Here is a 24,959-nt window from a genome sequence, read left to right on the forward strand (position 1 = left end):
GCATTTTTGTTATTATTTTATCAAGCAACCCCTTAGCATGTTGGTTGGTATTGTCATGTCTATAAAGTAATTTAGGCAGCATAATTGCTTTTATTATATCAAGTCATCTTGAACAACGAACCTCTTTCAAATTATTGGTCTTCCTTTTTTCTGTAAAGAATGATTTTACTTGTAATTTTGAAATTTCTGTGAGCATGTTAATTTCCAAAGAGTTTATGTATTGCTGGTATATGATTGTGTTGGAATACTACTGTGCTGTAAGAAATGAACAGTTTGTTTTGAGAAAAGCGTGGAAAGACTTACATGAAATAATGAAGAATGAAATAAGCAGAACCAAGAGAATGTTGTATGCAGTAACAGAAATATTATTTGACAAATAATTACGAATAACTAAGTTATTCTTTTTTAACATCTATTTTTAAAATTTATTTATTTTCAGTTTTGAACATTTGCTTCCAAATTGCTCTCTGGAATGGTTGGATCAGTTCAGAACTCCACCAACAATGTAACAGTGTTCCAATTTTCCCACATCCTCTCCTGCATTTATGATTTTCCTGTTTTGTCATGCTAGCCAATCTGACAGGAGAGATGTGGTACCTGAGAGTTGTTTTGATTTGCATTTCTCTAATCAATACTGATTTAGAGCATTTTTTTCATATGCCTATAAATATCTTTAATTTCTTCCTCTGAAAACTGCCTGCTCATATCCTTTGACTATTTATCAATTGTATTTTTGTAAATTTGACTTGGTTCTCTATATATTTTAGAAATGAGGCCTTTATCAGAGACACTATGACTAAGTTATTCTGAGTATTATAAATACTTAAATATTCGAATCAACTACAAAAGACCTGGAGGAAGATGCTATCCACCTCCAGAGAAAGAACTGATAAACAGAAGTATGCATAATGTGGTTTTATATCCATCCATCTATTCATCCATTTATCTATCTACCTATTTCTGATTTAAATAGTGGCCTACTCTAGTGTGGGGTAAGGCAGGATGGAGGGAGACATTTAAGAACTTAAAATGTAACAAAAACTGAATAAAATTAAATTTTAAATTGTTTATATATTGCATGGCTATATTTAATGGAAATTCTTTTTGTCTCATTTTCTCCTGATTTTGTTAACATTATGGAGTACTATGATTATCTTGGGGATTTATCTTTGTACTAATACACAAAATATACATTTTTATTAGTAATCTTAATTAATTTGGCTGATTCTCTGAGATTTTCTAAGTGAACCATCATGTGGTCTGCAAAAAGGGATAACTCTGCTAGTTTTTATAGCTCTAATTTAACACCCTGGTAATACTGCTACAGCTATGAACTCTAGAACAATGTCACATAATAGTGGGGAGAGACATCCTTGCTTACTCCTGTGATCTGCCATTGTAGATAATGTTTTCAGTTACATACATACATATATATGTTATATATGTGTGTGCATGTATATGTATGTATGTTTGTATATATGTATACATATATGTGTATGTGTATATATGCATATGTATATATGTATGTGTATATATATGTATATATATATATATATATATATATATATATATATATATATATATATATATATATATATGCTTTTGACTATATTAAGGAAGGATCCTTCCATCCCTAATCTTCTTTTGGTTTTCAACATAAATTTTTATTTTGTCAAAGATTTTTTCTGTAGCTATTGCTTGTAATCATGTGTTCCTGTTGTTCATGTGATTAATTATGACAATTGTTTCTTATGTGCTCATCAGTCTATTACTTTCACATGTAAGTGGAAAATCAAGCAGCTAGGTAATGTAATGATTTTAGATTTTAAAATAAATCATTCCAAAAAAGGCTTACCTTTGGTAGAATTTAGGGGAAGTATAGGGAATTCAGTTTTTTGTAAAAAAAATTTATAGTCTATCCATTTGTTTTATCTCTGATATCCCCAAACAGTTTATGCCTCTAAAAATTTATTGCTGCTTAAGGCTATGAATTCAGAGTTCTGATTGTAAATCTAGACAAGCTGGGATATGTCTTGCACCAATTATAATTTAACTGGTCCTGTGGGGACTGTGCTTTTCTTTTTTTTTAATATTATCATTTATATCTTCTTTGCTCATAGGCTTTTTGCTGCTGACAAAGCTTCACTATTTTGGCTACTGACATCTTCATTTAAAAAATCTGAAAATGAAACTGCAAAGGTCAGGCTTCACTGTAATTACTAACTACTCTGAAAGAAACCTATGCTGGCTGGAATTTAGCTTCTGCTCACAACTTGCTTTGTTGAGGTTCAAACTTGGGGAAAATGTCAGGGTGTTATTCTTATGAATGATTGAAGTGTGGCACTTAGACAATCAGGAGACACTTGGTCATGTTCTCTTCCATCTAATTTAATCATTCTTTAAGGAGAGACACATTTTAAGGCAAGAACTCCTATTTGGCATTCACTAGAGTTGGATATATCAAATGGCAAAGATCCATTGGAAATGTCTGTCTCCCTGCTTATGCATGCTCTAGGAAGTTTTTGATTGCTTTCCTAGCCTGTCTTCCAAAATGGGCATTCAGTGATGTGCAGAGACCATAACATTCATCTACACTCTTGTTAATATTTTAGGAACGAGTTTGTATGTCCATCTTTTTCCTGATGCATTTCAGGTAGGAATAATTAATGCCATAGAGCTGTTTTCTAGGATCCCATGTCATCCCTAGTGCAATCCCTCTTTGGATTACTGGAGCTATTGGCTCAAGTCTACTGTTAGTGTGAGTGGTAGGGTGATGGAAAGGTTAGATAGCCAGCCTTGGAGCCATAAAGACACTAGACACTAGAGTGTCTTTATACCTAGATCACTAGAGTGGTTAATGACTTGTCCAGCTAGTGTCTGAGGCCACTCAGGTGAGCTCAATTTCATTCTTATTTTCTCTCCCAGACTATCCAAACTTTGACATTGGTCTCTGACCCTGATTATAGACTCCCTTTTACAATCTAGCACAAAAGGATTTTCTTCAACCCCTAGTTGCTTGTTTGAATCACACCTTGGTTGTTGAAACTTAATTACACAACCTTAATGAGTTGTTAATGGGTTGCCCAGAACACAGGCAGAGGACATGTGGTCAACTTTCCCAAACAGCTGCCAGTGGGCATGTCCATACCATGCATATGGGATGCAAAGTCTCAAACAAAAGTCTAGTTCCATGAAATACCCCCTAAATTAATCAGTCTCAGCTCTAGAGTGAGAAAAAAAGGAAGCAAGACAGATATCACGGGATCCACCAAATGATTCTTAATATTCTCATCAAACTATAAGAATTCCAAAGTACTGATGATGGTGCCCCTTTACATTATTACTCCAAACAAAAACAAGGCAAGAATTAGGGAGTAAAATTTAAATGTGAATTGTAAGCTCTTATCCCACATCATATTAAACACAATTGTATCTGATTGATTACAGTGTTACCACATCATTCAGCCTACCATCTGTTCAATTGCACAGCTGAATTTTACTTTCATGCAGCTTTTGCATTACTTTTATGATATGAAATATACATTTGAGGTCAGTCACAATTACTGTATTCCTTAGCTTGACATAAGTTTAAAGCATCACAGTTGTAGATATTTTCTCCTCCTCATTCAAAGAACCCTCTTCTAGTCAAAGATACAAGGTTATAGTTATCTATCTATCTATCCGCCTATATTTATCTATGTCTATTTATCTTTCTGACTATCTATCTATTTCTCTCTATCTTCATCACCATCAGCTCTCATCCAGGTACCTGTTCATTCATTTGTTTATTTATCCAGGTCTCTGATTTCATAATTATAAAGAGCTTCTCAATAAGGAAACTCCCTCTACGGATGCGGATCAGCAAATATTCTGCAACTTATAGCCTTAGAGAGTTGCCTGGGGCACTGAGAGGTAGAATGTTTTGCTCAGGGTCAGAGACAGTATATGTCAGAGGTGGGACTTAAATCAAGATCATCCTGATTCTGAAGATGTCAAACTGCCTCTTGATGCAAGTATTACTGTTCCCATTTTCCAGTTGAGAAAAGTGAGATCAAAGAGGTAAAAAATCTAATAAGTGGAAAATCCGGGAAAAAGCCCAGATCTCATGACTATACTACATCATTCTGTAGTCCAAAACCAACTCTTCCTGATAAAGTTTCTTTTTGGTTTCTGAGAGAACAAGAACTCAAAATCTCCCTGGATTTCTCTGATTTCCAGTTGAAACTGGTATATGAACATAATCTGTTTGGCCAAACTGGTGAATATTACCTACTCCTTAGATTCTGTTTGGCAGCTAGGTGGTGCAGTGGGTAGAACATGGGACCTGATATCAGGAATACTCGTCTCCTTGAGTTCAAATTTAGCCTCAGACTCTTACTAGCTGTGTAACCATGGGCAAGTCACTTAACCCTGTTTGCCTCCGTTTCCTCATTTGTGAGATGAGCTAGAGAAAGAAATGGCAAACCCCTCCAGTATCTCTGACAACAAAATCCCACATGGGGTCATGAAAAGTCAGGCATGACTCAAATGACTGAACAACAGAAAGATTCCATTGTCAGGCTCTTGTTCCAATTCCTACATTATGGATTAGTTCTTTTGGGTTGTTTCCCAGACTACCACTTGCCATTGTTGTTTGAAAGCACTATTTTCTTTAAAATGACACAGTCTAGCCCAAGATATCATTCTCTTTTACCTCTGGTGGGATTATATATTCTCTTCAGAGATCATCTTCAACCACAAATATTTGAGTAGTTACTGTACACTGTTCAGGATATAAAGAAATATAAGATATGGCACTTGTCTTCTGAGTTACTTAGTCTAGTTGGGATAACAATACATGCGCACATGAAGCTTTCAATCCCAGTTCCATGTAGATTGTACTACATATCCAATGAACTGGTCAGAACAGAATGGCTGTCATGGAGAGAAGGATTTCCCCATTACTGGAAAATTTCAAGCAGACTGTGGATGGCCACTTACTATGGACATTGTAGGTAAGGATTGGACAAATCGATCTCTGGGGTCCTTTCCTGCCATGAGAGTCAATGATTCTATTTCCATGGGAAACTCAGATTTAACTTGTGTTACTTCAATTTACATCTTCTCCCCCTGCCCCCATTGTTGAAATACAACCTATTTGTTCTCTTGATATTCTAGATTTTTTCTGCCCTCTAAATCAATGTTGTTATTCTTTCATCAAGCTATGTAAAGTATTCCTTTGATAGCTTGCTTGGCATAACATTAAAACTATGAGTTAAACTCGATCATAATTTTATTTCATTGGTTTCTAATATTCCTCCAGCAATTGTCTTTTATTTCTTTAAGTAACACTTCATAACTGGATCTTTATGTCCATTGGTAGACTGATCCTCAAATATTTTATGCATTTCATAGTTATTTGGAATGGGATTTCTCTTGCTATTATCGATTTAGATTTTGCCATTATTACATTGAAATGCTATAAATTTTTGTGAATTTATTTTGTAGCCTGAAACATTGCCAAAGCTGTTAACAATTTTTTTTACTAATTTCCTACATTTTCCTAAGTAAATCATCATGTCAGCACATTGGGATAGTTTTAGCTCCTCTTTCCTATCTTTATACCTTTAATTTCTTTCTATTATTGCTATTGCTAAAATTTCTTAATGGTGGGGAAAGTGGGCATCCTTTTCCTGTGTGTATTTTTCAGAAGTCTTCTAGTGTATCTGCATAATACATAATGCTTGGTTTTAGATGAATTTTTATGATATTATAAATGCCGTTACTTTATGGGGCTTTTAGCACAAATGAGTGCTGTACTTTCTCAATGACTTCTCCCATATCAACTGAGATAATCATGTGGTCTTGGATATTTTTGTTTTTAGTGTGATTTATTTTTCCAATATTGCACTATCCTAGCATTCCTGGTAGGAATACAACTTGGTCAGAATGAGTGATTTCTTGGTCGATCAACTGTCATCTGTGAGTATTTTATTTAAACTTTTTGAATCATATCATTAATAATATTGGCCTATAGTTCTTTTTTGCTTTATCCTTCTCTAATTTAGGTATTAGGACTATATTTGCCTCATAAAAGGAGTCCAGTAGCATGCTTTCTTTATCAATTTTTGAAAATAACTTGTGTAGTATTGGTATTAATTGTTCTGTAATGATTAATGGGATAAGCTTTTCTAATGAATCTAACAGGACTAAGAGAGGTGGTTTTTTTTTTTTTAGTTCCTTTACAAGTTCTATTTTCTTTTCTGAGATTGTGTTATTTAAGATCTTGATTTTTTTCTTCTGTTTGATTATTTTATATATTTGAAGACATCCCTCTATGTTGTTTTCTCAGGTTTGGTAGCATATATTTGTCCATAGTAGATTCTGATAATTCATTTTATTCTGATTTAATCATGATTTCACCTTGTTCACTTGCTAGTTTGCTGATATGACTTCATGCCATCTTTTTAATCAGGTTGGCTAAAGGTATATCAGTTTGTTAGCATTTGCAAAGAACCAGTTTTCAGTTACGTTCATCATTTCTGTAGTCTTTTTGGTTTCTCTTTTATCTATCTATCATATAATTTTCGTGATCTCCTCTTCCATGCTTGTTTTGTGCTTGTTTAATTATTTGCTTTCAAATTTTCTAAATGGATAGTTATTTCATTTTCTCCTTTTTTGTGTTGACAGTATAAGATTAGGGCCATTATTTGACTCCAGAGAATTTCTTTATCTGTCTTCCAGAAAATTTTGTATATTGTTTTATTGTTATCATTTTGTTTACATAATCAATGCTTCTGTGATTTGTTTTTTGACCTATTCATTATTTAGGATTATAAAATCTTCGTTTGAGTCTTTGACATGAACAAGTAATAAAGTACATGCTGATTAGTCTGGAGGAATAAGATCTTAATAGAATTTTATTATTTCTTCATCAGTACTTAGCATGGTGCTTGGCACACAGTAGGTGCTTAATAAATGTTTATTGACTGATTCGTCTGCAAAAGACGCAGGTGCATAAACTGCCATTTTCCTCGTGGTTTATTTGTTTATATTCTATGTCAAAATTTTAGGTGAGGTGACTTAGGTAAGGTGTTCCATGGACTGAAATTTTTATTTACACTGGACACAACAAAAAAAAAAAACCAATCAACTCCTTTACTTGTCTCTTTAAGGAGAACCTGGAGCTGTCCTTGAATTCTGATTAAACTTATTCTTGTAGTGTTTCCATTTATAGTGAGAAGGTTAATATGGATATGGTTCATTTCTTCCAGTGTACAACAACTCATTAGTCATCAGATAATGATCACACGTTATGAATATCACTAATTAAATTAATGTTTATCGAGAGTCAAAACAACATGCAATTCTTAGCATCTTCCGTCTTTTAAAAAATCGTATTGCTATTGTCACTGAAGAAACGAAGGGAGGCCACTGGAACAGAGAATTGATTTTATTTATATCTGTTTCATTGCCAACTTTACCGTAACGAACCTCTTTGTGCTTAGCAAGGCTGGATCTCAGACAGCAGGGATAGCATGAAGACTGTTTCAACAATCCAGCTAGCTGCTGCTGTGGGGGTGAAAAACCAACAACCAGCTCACAGAACGCTGCAAGCCCAGGTTCCTTTGATCTGCTTTACTAAGGAAAGCAACGTTAAGGGGTTAACAATCTTACTTTAGTCCAGCATACAAATACCATTCACTTAGTTCAGGGGGAAAAGCCAGCACCCTGAACTTCAGAGCAAATACAAACAAATTACAAACATTGACAGACAGACCAAATACAATTCACAGTTAGCAACATCTGAGGTCAGCTGGGGAGCTCATAACAAGGGCTGGCCCAGAGTCACATGCGCCATCACTGCTGTGGGTCAGAGCTCCCAAAAAGAGAAAGCCAACCTCTGGTTTTATATCTTTTTCAGGGTCGAGGGTGAGTCACACACTCAACTCACCCATGTGACCTAAAATTGTCACAAAAATGGGGCTTAAACATGCGTGGTCTAAAAGCCTCTGATGTCACAAACATGTCACTCAAACCCATGTAAACTAGGCTTTCCCTTGAGGCAAGGAGGTCATCAAGGACTCCTAATTTAATCAAGGAAATAAAGGCCAAACTCTTCAAGGGCACTTGGTTGAACTAAGTGCTAAGAGCCCATTTTGATTGCCAATACAAGGACTTAACTCAGAATCTTTCCATCACAAACAGAACTTGGGCTTCTGTAGTTTTAATGGGATCGAAGATCTTCCCCACCCATTCAATAGGCCTCAGGTGGAGCTAGGTGGGAAAGCTTGACTCTGTCTTTGTTTGTAAGTAGGCCTAAAGCCCCTACTTACTAGGTACTAAGCAAATTTGGGCATGAAACCCTCAGGGCTCTAAGGGGAGTTGCTAAGACCAGAGCCAATGGTATGTGCACTGAGTTCTAGTCAATCGTGAATTCAGCCAATAAGAAACCTGAGTTTTAACCAGCTGAGGGCTAGAACTGTATGTAAGGAGAGCCCATAGTGTGACAGAACCAGAACTGAAGAGGGACAGAACTGAGAGGAGCAGAACTGAGAGAAGAAGAACTGAGAGCAGCTGAACTAAGAAGAAGACGTTGAGGCAGCAGACATCAAGAGGGCGCTGAAAAGCAGACATTGAGAGAGCCAGTGCGACAGAGCTGCAGAAGAGAGTGCTGAGCAGAGAGTTAGGATTTGTGAGTGATTGTTTACAGGAAGGCCCTAGCAGGGGGGAAGGTTACAGGATGACTTGGTTCCTTGCTATAATATTGTGTTATAATTTCCTTGTTGCTTCATTGAGGTGGGCTTACTGGTTTTGGAATATAATTACTGCTATATCGAATTGGGGTTATTGGTCTTGGGATTTTATCCTCTGGAGTCTAAATAAATGTTATACTCCCTCTGCTTTCTACCTAGAGAATTTCTTATACTTTGTGATTCCGAACCATTCAAGCACGTTCATGGTCATACTCAAGGTAATGAATCTTGCCTTACAGATGCAGCTTCACTGGAATAGCCTTTGAAAACCCAGGGTTTCTTCCCCTGCTATGAACTTTGTGGAGAGCTGCTAACTCCCTTTAAAGTCATCTGCAGACAGGCCTGGGAAATTGATCACCATTTATAATATTTTTTATGGTGGGTGAGAAAGTGAAGGGAATAAGAATTTATATAGTGCCTACTGTGTATTAGGTACTATGCTAAGCACTTTAGAAATATTTCATTTGACCCAAGAGGTAGGTTCTGTTATTATCCTCATTTTGCAGTTGAGAAAACTGAGGCAGACAGAGCATCTGAGGCTAGATTTAGACTTAGATCTTTCTGATGCCAGGCCCACCACTCTATCCACTATAACACCAGCTGCCTCAGATGCCTGGTAAGATGCATTCTGAATTGAAAGCAACCAACTTAGAAATGAACTCAGATTACATCCCACTCATAATTTACATAATGCTTGTATGTCTTTCTGCTTACTTATTTTCTTCATCTCCCTTTCTCGCTACCTCTTTGGTTTCTAAACATAAACTTCCTATTATATTTGGTTATATAACAAATGATATATACGTTTCAAGGGTAAACCTAACTGAACATTCTGTCAAACAGAATTGTACTCATGTTCATTGATGCTGTGTTGAGGTCCCTAACATTAACTTAGGGAGGACAGAATTGTTATAGATTTTCCCCAGAAATGCCATGGTCCCCTCTAATCCTACCTTAAAGAGGATCAGAGCTTTAAGAATCTTGCATGGCCAAAAGTCTACAACAAAAACACACAATCTTTCCCAAACATTGTGCTCCATTCAAGAAAACCTGTTATGAGCCATAAAACAAGCATCCTACCTACTAGTGATTAGGAAAGGTAGATAATCTCTTGCTTCTGCTTTTAATTCTAAATGAACTCATTACCTTCTAAGACTCTTATTCCCTTATACACACAGATACACACACACCTCACTCCACCTCAAGTTTAAGTAGGAACAGAATTCTCTTGCCATTCTAATTGCTGTGCAGAGTTCCTTTGCCCAACTTAGCAGCTGCTACATTACACCCTGGAGAGGCTCCATCTCAGTGGTGGGCCAAGAGCTTTGTCTATGTAGCATATATTTTTTATCGTCAGTAAAGTTTTTAAAGCACATTGTGAGCTATTTGGACTAGAGGCATCTCGTAAAGGGAAGACTGTGCAAGCAAAAAAGAATCTACTTTATAAGAATGTGTGAGACACTCATTCCCTCCTTCCTATACTACCCAGAGCTCAGAAGAACTTGAATATTGTACCTCTGAGAAACCTAATCAGAGTAAAGATTGAGCAACGTTTTCTCTAGGACTAGGAAATAAAACCTGCCAGGTAGAAAGCAAAAGTGGCTTAAGACCTTTTAACTGCCATGTTTTAGACAGCAAAATATTTCATTTGGAATTTGATGGCATTACATAACAAAGGGACAGGCAGCATGGCATAAAAGATAGAGAGTGGAACTTAGAGTCAGGAAGACATATGTTCAAATCCTGCCTCTGACGTATAGTATCTGTGTTACTCTGGGCAAATTTCTTAACCTTAACTTGTCTCAGGCAGTTCTGAAAAAAGTGTAGTTTTCTGAGATGATGCTCATCAGCTGTGGAAGAGGAAGTTTCTTATTGGATACTCCCTATGCTCATGGAGTCACAAGATCTGGTCAAAATAAAATGTAACACATCAATCTATATAATAGATAGACTAAGTCTCTATACAGAGGAATCTAGGTTTAATAATATAGATAAAAGACTGTGATGTTTTTCATTGTGACTTTACAACTTCATTTTGAAAGTTCAAAATGTGTGTGTGTGTGTGTGTGTGTGTGTGTGTGTGTGTGTGTATGTGTGTGAATTCCACCTGCCCTTTAGTGTCTTGCAATTAAGGAGCACTTCTAGTAGGGGGTGATACGTATGTATGTCTTACAACATGATCTGAATTACAAATTGTGTGCCATATTTGAGATACAGATAGCCATGAATTTAAAAATTATTATTTATTAAAAGAGATCTATCAAAATAATCAAATAGAAAAAATATTATAAAATATTATATTTTAAAATGACATTTCTAGATCAAGCTTTAAAGAAATTTTTAAAAAGTTGAAGATACTCTTTGAAATCTTTCCCTACTAATTATACACCATTCCTTCTTTATTCCTTAAAGGCTTGAAAGAGGAAAAAAATACTTAATCCCACCTCTCAGCTACTTGGTTCAGTGTTGAGTATCATAGGCCCAGAGAGGTAATGCGTGCAGTGGAAAAAGCAGTGAATTTCTGGTCAAAACATGAATTTGAATCCTATTTCAAACAATTATTGTGTGGCCATAAGCAAGCCACTAAAACTCCCTGAATCTCAGTTTCTTATCTGTAGAATGGGGATACTAATATGTATATTGTCTACACAATATCGTTACAAGGATCAAATTACATTAATATATATATAAAAAGTGAGATAGGTGTAAATCATTAGTTTATCATCATTATAGAACAACTTGGCTGTATGGGTTCTCTGGGAACCCATGGGTTCTCTGGGAACTTCCTAGTTTTACTTAAAGTTGTGGACAATTCCTTTTATTCTGTTTTACTTTTCCTTGTCCCTGCTACTAGTTCTGCTCAGTTCAACAAACTAGTCAATTTAGCATCAACAAACATCTACTTAAGTGATGTAGGGAGCTAATTTTGGAGAAAGGGTCCACTATGACAACTCAAAGCTTATAAGACATAGTCAGGGGATATTCAGGTCGTTTTGCTGAGGGAAGCACCAAGTCAAAATCTCTGCATGCCAATGGGGCTCTGTTGGTGAACTTTTTTGAGAGCAATCCTGGGTATTATCTCAGATCCTAGCTTGGCTTGTGCCTCAGTTTCCACTTCTGATTATCTATTCCCTATTGACTATGGTCCAGTCTATCTGGCTTATTGTACTGACTTGCTCCCTATCAGTGATTCCATTCAAGCCTGCTTGTCCCCATTCCTGCTTTCACCTCTACCGGTGATTATATCTACTAGATTAGGGCTTCTTAAACTTTTTCCACTGGACCTCTTTTCAGTTTTGGCAGCTTTTGTAGGCATTGCATGGCTTGAGGGCATGCACAGTGCAAAGTGTGCATGCTGTATGGCCAGAACCTAGGCTGCAGTGAAGTTGGGAGATGCAATATGGGAAAGCACTGCCAGAAACACCTCGGATTCATCACACATTTGATTTTTAATTAATTTTTGATTGTTGCACATTCAGAAACCTTTTACTGTTGCCAAATTTTTCATGCCCCCATATGGAGTCGAAACCCACAGTTTAAGAAGCACTGTACTAGATAATCCAAATATTGCTAGGTAGCAGTGAGCCTCTTAATGGTGATTACTTGTGTCCATTATTACCCACCCCAGGTTGGCCTCATAGGAGCACAGACAGAATTGGAAAGGATCTCAGGGACCATTGAGTCTGCCTCTTTTTTCCCCTTTTTTACAATTGAAGAAAATGAAGCTCATGTGGCAAAGTGACTAGCTTAGGGTCATACAACTATTAAATAGCAAAGCTGAGATTTGAAGTTGGGCCTTCTAACTTCAAATCCAGTGATCTTTCTGAATTATACCATGCTACATATTCCTTAGTGTGGAGTTTTGTGCTTTACCCTGTCCATACCCCTGGCTTGAACAGGACAGCTGTTCAGTAATTGCCTAGTCTATTTGCTGCTCAGTAAATATTGGATGATGAAATTGATCCTTTTTCTCAGCCAAAATTCAAGGGATGCATATAAATTTGACATGACCCTCTGGTAACTTTTCTCTCCTTTCTCAGGTTAGCTAATTGTAGCTCCAATAAAAAGACTTAATTGTAGTGGAAAAGTGGTTTAGGAAACCTGGATTCCAAACCAGCCTGGCTACCATCCATCAATCTATCAACATTTGTTAAGTACCTACTGTATACAGACAGTCCCTGTGCTAAGCACTGGGAATACAAAAAGTGGCAAAAAACAGTCCCTGCCCTCAAAGAACTCCTAATCTAATAGAGAAGAAAACAAGCAAGACAAAATGGAACAAAACAGAAATTGGTCAAGAGAATACCAGCTACTACTACTTAACCAGCTTTGAGACCTGGAGAATCATCTCACCTCTTTGGGTTTCAGTTTCTTCATCTATAAAATGGTTAGGTTACCTCTAACTTCCTTTTCTTCTCTAGGATTCTAAATCAATTCTTATGCTTCTAGTCTTTTGGGACCAGTGAAAAAGAAATTAAAAGAAAATCAGAAGCTCAGGAATGGGAAGGACTTCAGTAGTCATCAAATGCAACCTCTACCTGAATAAGAATCCCTTTTACAATGTAATCAACAAATGGTACTTCAGCATTTGCTCGAAGACTTTAGCTATTATCTCTGGAGGATGTTCATTTTACTTCTTGGACAGCTCTTATTGTAAGCAAAATGAACCCAAATCTTCTTCTCTGAAACTTCTTCCCGTTACCCCTAAATCTTCTCTCAGGGATAAACCAAAATCTTCCCATTTACAGGCAAAAAATATTCTCAGTCCTTTAGCAGATCCTTATATAGGTTGGGGTTAACCTTCTTTTGGATATAGGATCTTGAATTTTAAGCTGGAAGAGACATCATTTTACAAGTGAACAAAATGAGACCCAGGGAGGTTATGGGGCTTATGGAAGGTTGTGTAGATAGTATCAGAAGTGAGACACAAACCCAGGTTTTCTGATTGTAGAGTCAGTGCTCTAGAATGTACCATGCTCTCCCTTGGGATGCAGTCACATTAGAGGATGATGACTTGTCCCCTGGTGAATTTGGCTTGATGTTTGAATATATGTCTGGACCCTCAAACCTAGGGAGAATGGGGGAAGTATAGTGGGTCAAAACTGTAATTGCCCTCAACCCAGTGTGTGAGAAGATGCTTACAGTATGACACTATCTCTTGTTTGTTGTTAATTTCCTTCCTAAAACTTTATGCTTGAAACTGAATGCATTATTTCAGATGTGGTCTAACCAGGACAGAATACTGTAGGATTGTCCCCGTTCCCTAGTTACAGCTGTCATGCCTCTCAAAATGCATCCTAAGAAAGCATTGATATTTTGGTTGACATGTCACACCGGTCACTGCTAGAATTCGAAGCAGGGAGTTTGGTGCCCCTCCCCCTCCCCAGGAATGCAGTAACATGGTTTTGCTTGTTGTCTACACAGGATCAGACTTTAAATGGAAGAGTGGACCTAAACTAGATGATGTGACACAAAAGAAACCTAATATCTGTGTTAGTAGAATGAGTTATATCTTATTGTTTATTTCTCCCTGACAGTAGTGCTAGTTCCTTACCAGCATCTATTTTGTGAATTTATCAGTTTTTTAAGCTAGCTTTGAACAAAAACTAGTAGTTTATTGCTATTAGCTCATATGACCACATGTGCAACCTTGGAAAAAAAAAACCCTTGTTTTTTTGTCAGATTCCTAATATTTTGAGCATGAAGATAGAAAATATAACATTGGACTTTCATTCTTTGTTATGCCTGGGGAATTTAGGCATCTTTGAAAGAAGATGGGAAGCATTTTCTAGTTCTAGTTCCTCTGGGTGATGTTGGGACAAACAGAAAACCTCTCTAATCTGTTTTTTGATGTTCAAAATGAGGAGTTCAGATGACTTCATGATTAATATTCCTTTCAGTGTTAAAATTCTATTTGGAATCAGACTGAATGGATTGCTAGGTGAAATAATAAGATTTAGGCTTAGAAATTACTTTAAAGATAATCTCGTCCAAACTTCTCATTTTACACCTGAGAAAACCGAGACCCAGAAAAACTAAATGAGTTGCCCAAGACCAGACAAGTATTGAATGGCCAAACCTAGCTCCTCTAGTTCCAAATCTTAGTAGGTTGTTTTCAAGAATTAGTATTTGATAAAATATATTTAGGGGCAGGTAAGTGGTACCTGGAGTCAGGAAGACTCATCTTTCTGAATTCAAATCTAGCCTCAGACACTTACTAGCTATGTAACCCTGGGCAGCTCACTTAGCCCTGTTTGCCTCAGTTTCCTCTTCTGCAAAATGAGCTGAAGGAGGAAATGGCAAACCACTCCAGTATCTTTGCCAAGAAAACCCCAAATGGGGTCATGAAGAGTCAGACAACTGAAATGACTCAACAACAAAAATATATTTAATATACATTATAATACACAAAATATTTATTTCACATATATTATATTCACATACATATATATTATATGTAAGCTCTTCCACTTCTTCAGTAATTGTGGCAGAAGAGTAGAAAAGGGGGGAGAAGCTTCTAAAAATCAGTGCTTAGACCATCTATGAACTTTAATTTGGCTTTTGGTGCTCTAAAGGTGAGATCCTTGTCCAATGTTCAGTGAGTGGATATATTCATGGAGGAGCTAAATAACATGAATCTTGACATTCTATAAATGAAACCAGAAGAAGGACATTGCACTTGAATGGAAGTATGGATCACAAATGGAGAGGCAAAGAGAGGTGTTGGAAGTGTAGATTTTACTCTAGTCCAAAGACAACAAATAACATTATTTTATCAATTACTTGGTCATCAAAAGTTGCAGTACTAATTGTAAATATTTGCCCAAAAGGCCATTATCCTTCTACATTGCCCCAAAAGTCATCATCTTCTAGTGTGACTGTGTCCCAAGGGGGAGCATGATACATTCTAGAGCATTTGCCTTTGTTGAATAACAAGGTTTTTTTCCTTTTTTATCCCCCTATTTACCTTTTTATGCCTCTCTTGAGTCCTGTATTTGAAGATCAAATTTTCCATTGAGCTCTGGCCTTTTCTTCAGGAAGGTCTGGAATTCCCTTATTTCATTGATTATCTATCTTCTTGCCTGAAAGATTATGCTGAATTTTGCTGCATAGTTGATCCTTGGTTGTGGTCCAAGCTCCTTTGCCTTTCTGAATATCATATTCCAGTCCCTCTGATCTTTTAATGTAGAAGCTGCAAGATCCTGTGTGAACCTGACTGCATTTCCATGATATCTGAATTCCTTATTTCTGGCTGCTTGTAGTATTTTTTCCTTGACCTGATAATTCTGGAATTTGGCTACAATATTCCTTGGAGTTTTCAATTTGGGATCTCTTTCAGGGGGTGATAGGTGGATTCTTTTGATGACAATTTAACTCTCTGGTTCTAGGACCTCCAGGAAGATTTCCTTGATTATTTCTTGGAAGATACTGTCCAGGCTCTTTTTTTCATCATGGCTTTCTGGTAGACCAATAATTCTTAGTTTGTCTCTCCTGGATCTATTTTCCAGGTCAGTTGTTTTTCCAACGAGATGTTTTACATTTTCTTCTATTTTTTCATTCTTTAGATTTTGTTTGACTCATTCTAGATGCCTCGTAGAGTCATTAGCTTCTACTTGCCCAATTCTAATAATTTTTAACAAATTGTTTTCTTTTAAATAGCTTCTGCCTCTCTCTTTCCATTTGGCCAATTTTACTTTTCAAGGAGTCATTTTCTCCTGTTAGGTTCTGTAATTTTTCTTTTACCTCTCTAATTTGGCTTTTAAAATCCTCTTTGAGCTCTTCCAGGAATGCTTTTCGGGCATGAGATCAGATAATATTCCCTTTTGAGGTTTCAGATGTGGGTATAGTGTCAATGCTGTCCTCTTCTGAATTCATATTTTGGTCTTCCCTGTCCCCATAATATGATTCAATGGTCTTTTTTACTTTTCTAGTTTACTTCTTCAATGGTGGTTGCCTTTTTCCTGGCTTTTAAAGTAGATTTCTGTTTCTGGGGCCCAGGGGGTTCTGTCCCAATCTTCTTGTGTTGGGAGCTGTAGTCCTGGTTATTGGCTTTGTGTTCTGTGGCCTCTGGTTTTATCAGCTAGAACCTATATATTGCTGCAGCTTACCTGGTGCTGAGAAGGACCTGGCTGATGTGTGCCAAGGATCAAGGCCCAGTGAAGTCTTTCTGAGTTTCCCTGGGGTTACAATGAAGCTGACAGCATGAGATGTGGGGAGGGATGGTCTGGCTGCTGGAAGTCTCCTCTTTCCCTAGGGCTGTGCTTTATAGCATGGTTGGCCTCAGCTGTCCATCTGCACTGGTGTCTGCCAATTCCCCTGGCTGTGCAAGGGGCTGGGGACCTGGTGTTGTCACTTGCTGGCTCCACCCCCCTGGGGCTTGGGAACTCCTGCTGGTCTGCTAAGATGGTGCTTGCTGGGATTCCTCCCTTACTGCACTGGTCTTCTTCTGTCACTGCAAGAGGGGCCCATCTCCCTAGCCTCCAGAGCTAAAAGACTACTGCCCCCCTACTTCCAGTTCCTCTATTCCAGGGTTTTTCCTAGGGCAGTATTCTCTGGATTGTTCAAGATCATCAAGGGAGGAATGACAACTCTTAGAGTTTACTTGGTCATCATGGCTCCCGGAAGTTCAAGAAGATGAGTTTCAAACCTTTAGACAGTGGGCTGATAGCCCCAGGAATAGCTGCTGATGCTGCTGCCATAGGCTCTGTGCTTCTTTCTCCCCTAGCTTTGACAGACTCCTGTCCTGCTCTGAGAGGCCTGGGGATCACCACCATAGCCGGCAGGCTGGGCCTGTTCCCATTCTGGTATGGTGTTATAGTATGGTCAAGAGTAGTTCCGCACGCTCAGTGCTCTCCCTGTCCGGCACAACAGATCCCTCCCATTGACTTTCCAGAATCTCCTGGATTGGAAATCAGCACTCTGTCTCCTAGTGGGTCCTACCTCTCAAATTCGTTCAGATTGTTTTTAAGAGGTATCTCAAAGAATTTGTGAGAGAGCTCTGGTGTGTCCCTGCTTTCTCTCTAGCTTCTTGGCTCTACCAATCCTGAACTCTTCAAACAAGTAATTGAAAAATGGGTAATGGATAGTAGGCATTGCATCAACACTGATTATAATGATTTTACATGAAAGTTCAACCATTTTAAATCAGTTACCACAAAGAAGAGCTTTAAAATAGGGTTAACAGTGCAGAGAAGGGGTAAAGATATTATATGTATGGGGATATCTTACTGAGTTCCCAGCTCTGACATCACAAAGAGATTGCCTTATACTGAGTTTGGCTAGGATACAAAAAGTTCACAGCCTATGGAAGGCTGCAGAGAATATACAGGCCAAGGGTACTAGGCAGGTGACCTAGTTGCGTAGAGTATCTAGGCAGGAATTAGGCTAGAGAAGTCATAGCCTATCTTAAGAACAGATAGACACAGAAAACCAGATGGTTTCTTTCCTTAGATTTCCTCCCTAACTACTCACTCCCTTCTTCCCTCTCCTTCCTTCCTCCCTCCCTTCCTCCCTCCTTTCCTTCCTTCCATCCTTCCTTCCTTCCTTCCTTCCATCCTTCCTTCCTTCCTTCCTTCCTTCCTACTTTCCTTCTTCCCTCCCTCCCTCTTTCCCTTCCTCCCTCCTTCCCTCTCTCTCTCTCTTTCTTTCCTTCTCTTTCTCTGCAGAAGACCTATTGTATCCTTTTTCTAGGAAACATGGGGAGCAGGGAAACTAGGAAGCAAAATAAATAATAGCAGCTTGATATCTAAAGGTAACCAGTGAGTTGAAACCTTAGCTTATTGAAGTGGGAAATTATATTGTGGTTATGAGACAGAGGAGGCCTTCTGTACTACCTGCTACCACAGAAGTTTCCGGCAGCATCTTCTTCTGTCTAATGTAAGAGGTTTGGGGGATGTGATTCTTCCCCTTCCTTCAGCACTTCAGTTAATCTAATCATACACACATGATGGAACTTCAAATAAAAAAATGAGACTTGTGATTTCATTAATATAGGGAATTCCCAATAGCACTTAGATCAAATCTGCTCTGCAACTTAGTCATAAAAGAGTTGCCTCAAACAATGAGAAGATAAGTAACTTACCTGGGGTCACAAAGTCTCAAAAGCAAGATTTGAACCCATGCCTTCCCGACCACCTCTTTATCCATTATGTCACATTGCCTCTCTTGAGCTGCATTGTTTGTTATAAAATATAATATAGTGTTTTGGGGCAACCATTTTAGAGATTCCTCACTTCCTACTGGTCACATTCCATCATGTCCCCAGTAATCTCATCTTCAGGAAACTCATTATCTTGCAATATTTGTATTCCTACCTTGTCTGTTCCTTCAGCACCCTCTCTATCTCTGATTGGAGGGTTAGAGGACAAAGCAAAGAAACCCTTCCAAAGCCTCCGTTTAAAGAGGCCAGTCATCTCCTCATTTCCCAACAGCTGCACTCTTCTCAACTGGACTTCATCATGTCCCTGGCCCTCTTCAGCTTCCTTTTGTTGTCTTTCCCCCTTAGATTGTGAGCTCCTTGAGGGTAAGGGTTATCTTTTTCTTTTGTATTTCTATCTCCAGCACTTAGTACAGTGACTGGCACATAGTAGGTTCTTAATAAATGGTAGTTGACTGACCTACTTTCCCTCAGTTGAACCCCTGAAATATATAATGATTTCTTCTTCCCTCTTTTTTCTTTAGCACATAAATCCAAAGACCTAAATTTCAAGGTAGGCCAATCAATCAATCAATCAATCAGTAAATAAGCATTAAACACCTATTTTGCGTTTGACTGTTGTAAACACTAGGGTTGCAAATGGACAAGTGGAGAAAGCCCTGCTCTTCATGAAGAGACCACATATGCTGTAACAGCAAGCACCCTAACATACCCAGGCTGACCTGCTAGCACAGGTTCTTTAATCTTCTTTTAAAGGAAAGCAACTTTAAAGGGGTCAACAATCTTCTTTAATTACATTCACTATTTCAGAGGAAAAGTCAGCCCCTGAACGTCAGAGAAAATACAAACAGAGAAATTAGCACAAAGACCTACAGGGCTGTAACTGTCTGAATCAAAGCAGTATTGCTATACACTTTACATGCACCACTGGATTGAGAGAGCCTTTACATCTGAGCAGTTGGAGGGGTCTGAACATACAGCTATTCAGAGTCTCAACCAGAAAATCAAAAGATCCTTCTTATAAGCAAGCCCCCTAAAGCAAAATACCAACTCAGAGTATATATACACTTCTCAGAGTCAGAAGGCATCACAACCCTCGTGACTCAGTGCCTAATTAACTTAGTACCAAAAGGAGTGAAAGCCTTCCGACAAGCAAGCCTCCCCCAAGAAAGCTTTTCTCCCTCAACGGGCTCTGTGACTCAGGATTTATCACAGCTGTGAGCTGGGCCAGCGCTCAAAGCAGGTTCACATAGGCCTATTAATGGATGGGGAAGATCTTCTTATCCCGTTAACATTACATTTGTATATGTGAATGAATGAGAAAGCATTTATTAAGTGCTTACTGTGTACAAGGCACTGTGCTCAGTCATGAGGCTACAAATAAAAAAATGGAGATAGTCCTTGCTCTTAAGGAGGTCACATTCAAGTGGGGTTTCAGCTGTAAATCAAATAGAAAGTCTCATGGCCCTTAGCATGTAGCAGCAAGGCAGAGGGTAACTCATTTTCTTTAACATCATTTCCACTGGCAAAACCATATCAGGTTTTGATGTTGAGCCATTTGACCGTGCCAAGGGCTTTGCTGGAAAATAATTTCTTTTCCAGTTCTTCAGTGTCTGTGGCTGCTGAGGAGGCAAGGGCTATAAAACATGTGGTTTCCAGGTCACATTTTCATAGGGATTGCTTCCTGGGTAGATGGCTATGTGGACTGCGATAGAAGTCAGATCAGTGGCCTGTGTGGTGCTGCCACTTTTGGGGGTCCTAGAATTATCCAACTTCCAGATTTGGTATTGGTGGTAGCAAGGATGGTGGGCTCCTTCACAGGGATTGCTCCTCTCAAAGATGGTTGTAGGGCTAGACTGGAAACAGAGGCAATCGTCTGATGGACATTACTACCCCCAGGGCTCTTGGGCTTAGAATCCTGGTCTCTCTCCATTAAGGTCTGAGGGAAGGTGGCAGTTTGACTTGCCTGGCACATCATTTTCCCTGTTTGTTTTCTCCCTCCCTTCATCTCTTCCTTTCTCCCTTCCTCCTGTCTTTCCTTCCTTCTTTCCTTCCTTCCTTCCTTCCTTCCTTCCTTCCTTCCTCCCTCCCTTCCTTCCTTCCTCCCTCCCTCCCTCTCCCCCTCCCCTTCCCTCCTTCCCTCCTTTCCTTTCCTCTCTTTCTTCCTCATTTCCTCCCTTCCTCTCTTCCTTCCTCCCTTCTTCCCATCCTTTCTTTCTCCCTCCCTCCCTCCTTCCCTCCCTTCCTTTCTTCCTTCCTTCTCTCTCTCTCTCTCTCTTTCTCTCTCTCTCTCTCTCTCTCCTTTCTCCCTCCCTCTCTTCCTTCCTCCCATTCTTTTTCTCCCTCCCATCCTTTCTTCCTTCTGTCTTTCCTTCTTCCTCTCTCCTTCCCACCCTTACTTCCTTCTTTCCTCCCTTCTTCCCATCCTGTCTTTCTCCCTCTCTCCCTCCCTCCCTCCCTGTTTCAACAATCCAGCTAGCAGCTGATGTGAGGGTATGTAAAATCAACGCAGAACGCTGCAAAAGCCCAGGTTCTTTTGATCTGCTTCACTAAGGAAAGCAACATTAAGGGGTTGACAAGTTTACTTTAATCCAGCATACAAATATCACTCACTTAGTTCAGGGGAAAAGCCAGCAACCTGAACTTCAGAGCAAATACGAATAAAAAGATACATTAGAAAGAGACCAAATCACAATTCATAGTTACCAAAAAGCATCAACATCTGAGTTCATGAGCCAGGGAGCTCAACAATGCCTGGCCCAGAATCACGCTCCACTCCTCCTGTGGCTCAGAGCTCTGAGAAAGAGAAAGCCAACCCCTGGTTTTATATCTTTTTCAGGGTCAAGGGGGAGTCACACATATGACTCACCCACGTGACCTAAAATCGTCACAAAGAGGCGACTTAAACCCACATGGTCTAAAAGCCTCTGATGTCCCAAACATACCACTCAAACCCATGTAAACTAGGCCCTCCCCTGAGGCAAGGAGGTCACCAAGGACCCCCAGTCTAATCAAGGAAACAAAGGGTCAAACTCTTCAAGGGCACTTGCTTGAACTGAGTGCTAAGAGCCCATTTTGATTGCTAACACACTCCCTTCCTTCTTTCCTTCTTCCTTCCTTCCTTCCTTCCTTCTTCCTTCTCTTTCTGTCTCTCTCTCTCTCTCTCTCTCCACCCCCACTGCTTCTGATAGGTTGCCTTATTTACTGGCAGCTTATGGGGGTGGCTGATCCCTTCTCTACAGGGGTTGCTTAAAAGTAGCTACAAAGTGATTTTGGTAGGTAGGGCACTAGGAGGTAGCAGATCGGGAAAGGCTTCATGGGGAAAATATTCTTGCTCAAATATTGAAGGGTCAGAAAAAATAAGTCACAAACACTACTTGCACATGCCAGGAGTTGTAGCTAAGCCTCCCTTGACGTCACAAGGCACTCTTGGCTTCCCTATCCTGCTGTCTGCCACCTCTTAACAATACAACATGAATATTTTAAATGGAAGTCATTACCTTAGCACTTAGTGTTCCTCACCAATAACACTGAAACATGGGGCAGACAGATGTGTCATTGACCTTCTGCCAGTTAGCAGCTGTTTGCCATGCATTCATCTGTTTGTGGATAGGCTTATTTAATATTAAAGACTGTTTGGAGGGGTTGCTGCTGCTGGGTGCATTGACTCTAAATTTACTAATTTTTGTCCCTTTTGTCTTCCTGAGGTACCAATATCTTTGGTATAGGAGAGGAACGCAATCTGAGAAGCTTTACTTCAGGAAGTGGCTAGTTTGCAGCAGGACCCTTTTCCCATTTTTTTTTTTTATTGAACACAGTACAAGAGGAAAAGAGAAGGAAGCTCAGGGGAGGGAAGGCATAGGAGAAATTCTGATCTGGCAGGAAAACAAAAGCAGTCATTAAATAAAAGGGTGCAGCATTATTGCTCTGTTCCTTGAGATTTTTGATCCCCTTTTTTGGCTTTTATAGCACAGTGTGGAGATCAGTCATCATAGTTATTATTCTTAGCTTCAGTAGTCACATTTAACCATGAATGACTTTGTGCTCTGGGCCATCTGATTTGACCTTTCTGTCTAGCTATTCCCTCTGTGGAAAGCAGAGATAATAATGCTTAGTCAACCATGTTTTATCTTAGTACACAAAGACAGAGTAGGTTGGTGAAGTCAAGAGGAATCCTAAATCACCTTTAAGAAGTGGGTGGGGGAGTACAGTTTCTCTCTGTTCCATAAGGAAGCCTAGAAAGAGTGTATGGCCCATGGGTGTGCTTGAGAGTGTATGCAGAAGAGACTTCCATGGTTCCTGGACTCTGTCCACTTCTTCACTGCTGACTAACAGGCTGTGACATGTCCAGACTGGGGAGTATTCAAAATCTGGACTTGTATCCTCTGCCTTTGGGCTCACACCTGCCCGTTTATTCACAGGCAATGCACAGATAGAGTCTGAACCTGGCATCAGTTGTAGGCTATACCACACACAGCAGAGTATCTTACATAGAAGAGGGTTTGGGACTGGACCTGTGATTGCATTGAGGTAGTAACTTCCCAGTGAGGAACTTCCTCTTCTGATGAGGGTTGGTACCTGTATGTAAGGAGAATTTTGTTATCCTTTTTTTAGTTTAGTTTCCTAGGATCCACGGCCATGGCAATGTCTAGTTTCCAGGTGTTAGATATAACTCCCAGAATAGCCCCGAGGATCTTAGACAGTAATTCCTAGAATCATAGTAACAGACAGTCCTACTGAGGCTGAGCCATGAGATAAGGGGTAACATAATGTGATATTTACTACGCTTGTGCAGAATGATGATATTGCTAAACTTAACCTGTGAGCCTAATGTTGGTAAGATGCCTTCTTTGTCTGTTGCCCTATAAAGCAAGTGGGCATTAGTCAGTGAGTGAGGAATGGGGAATCCATAGGGCAAAATTACGGGGAATCCATAGGGGAAGCCATAAGGGAACCCATGGGAGAACTCATTTGGGATTTGGGTAATGCATAGAGGAATGCATTTACCTGCCTCAACTGGCCCCCAATGAGGCTTGAGGGGACTTAGGGGAGTGCACAAGCTGTGCCTGTCTCAATTGACCCCATCAAGAAGTAGGGGTAGTTGCCACCCCTTTTGGCCTGCCCCTGTGAGAAGGGTGATTAGGGAATGCTGTAGGAGCTGGTGCTCCCAATATCAGCAACTCCCTCTTGAGAAGACTAGACTAGAATAAAGTAAGATTATTAGCCACCCCCCCAAGGCTGTCTTCCTGTCCTTCTCTGACCAGATCAAGAGTGAACCTGTTAGAGAATGGAGTCTGAAACCTCCAGTGCCTCCTATGTATTATTTGTGAAACTTTATCTTCTTTGTAACTTATTGTCTAGAGCACTGAGACATCCAATGACTCACTCAGGGTCTCACAGCCAGTGTGTGCCAGAGGCAGGATTCCAGATCTTCCTGGCTCTGAGGCCAGTTCTCTATTCAATGAGCCAAATTACCTCTCTGTGTGAAATAGAGCCTCAGAAAATATTTGTTAAATGAATATATAAATGAATTCTCCAGGAAAAAAATGGTTCCCAGAATCAAGGCATGTATGGATTTTTCTTTCTACTTTTATGATAAGATGGTATGTAGTTATCTGAGAGAGGATGCAGCTCAGTGGCAATAAACTGCCACGGGACATCTCTTTACCTCATTCCTGTCTTTGTGCCTTAGTTTCAATGCTAATGATTTCAAATGTTCAACTTCTACTATTTGAAATGTCAATCATCCCAGCTCTGGCACTCACTGTGTGGTGTCACCTTGGGTAAATTAAATAATTCACTTCCATGGACCTAGGTTTTTCATCTGTAAAATAAACTAGATGACTTCTCAGGTCCCTTCCATGCCTAAGTCTATGTTCTTATGGTCCTTTAACTTTGATGGATTTAAAGATGGCAAGGCTTCAGAGTGACTTTAAGAATGCTGAATGAAATGGTAGCAATTCTTTCTGTCCCAAAATTCTGCCATTATCAGTTATTTATCTTTACTGCCTTTTGATCCCATGCAGACCAGATATTTTATTAGCATGGCAGTACTCTGTAAGGTTAAT

Source organism: Trichosurus vulpecula, chromosome 2, assembly GCF_011100635.1.
Source record: "Trichosurus vulpecula isolate mTriVul1 chromosome 2, mTriVul1.pri, whole genome shotgun sequence".
In the NCBI taxonomy this organism is placed as follows: domain Eukaryota; kingdom Metazoa; phylum Chordata; class Mammalia; order Diprotodontia; family Phalangeridae; genus Trichosurus; species Trichosurus vulpecula.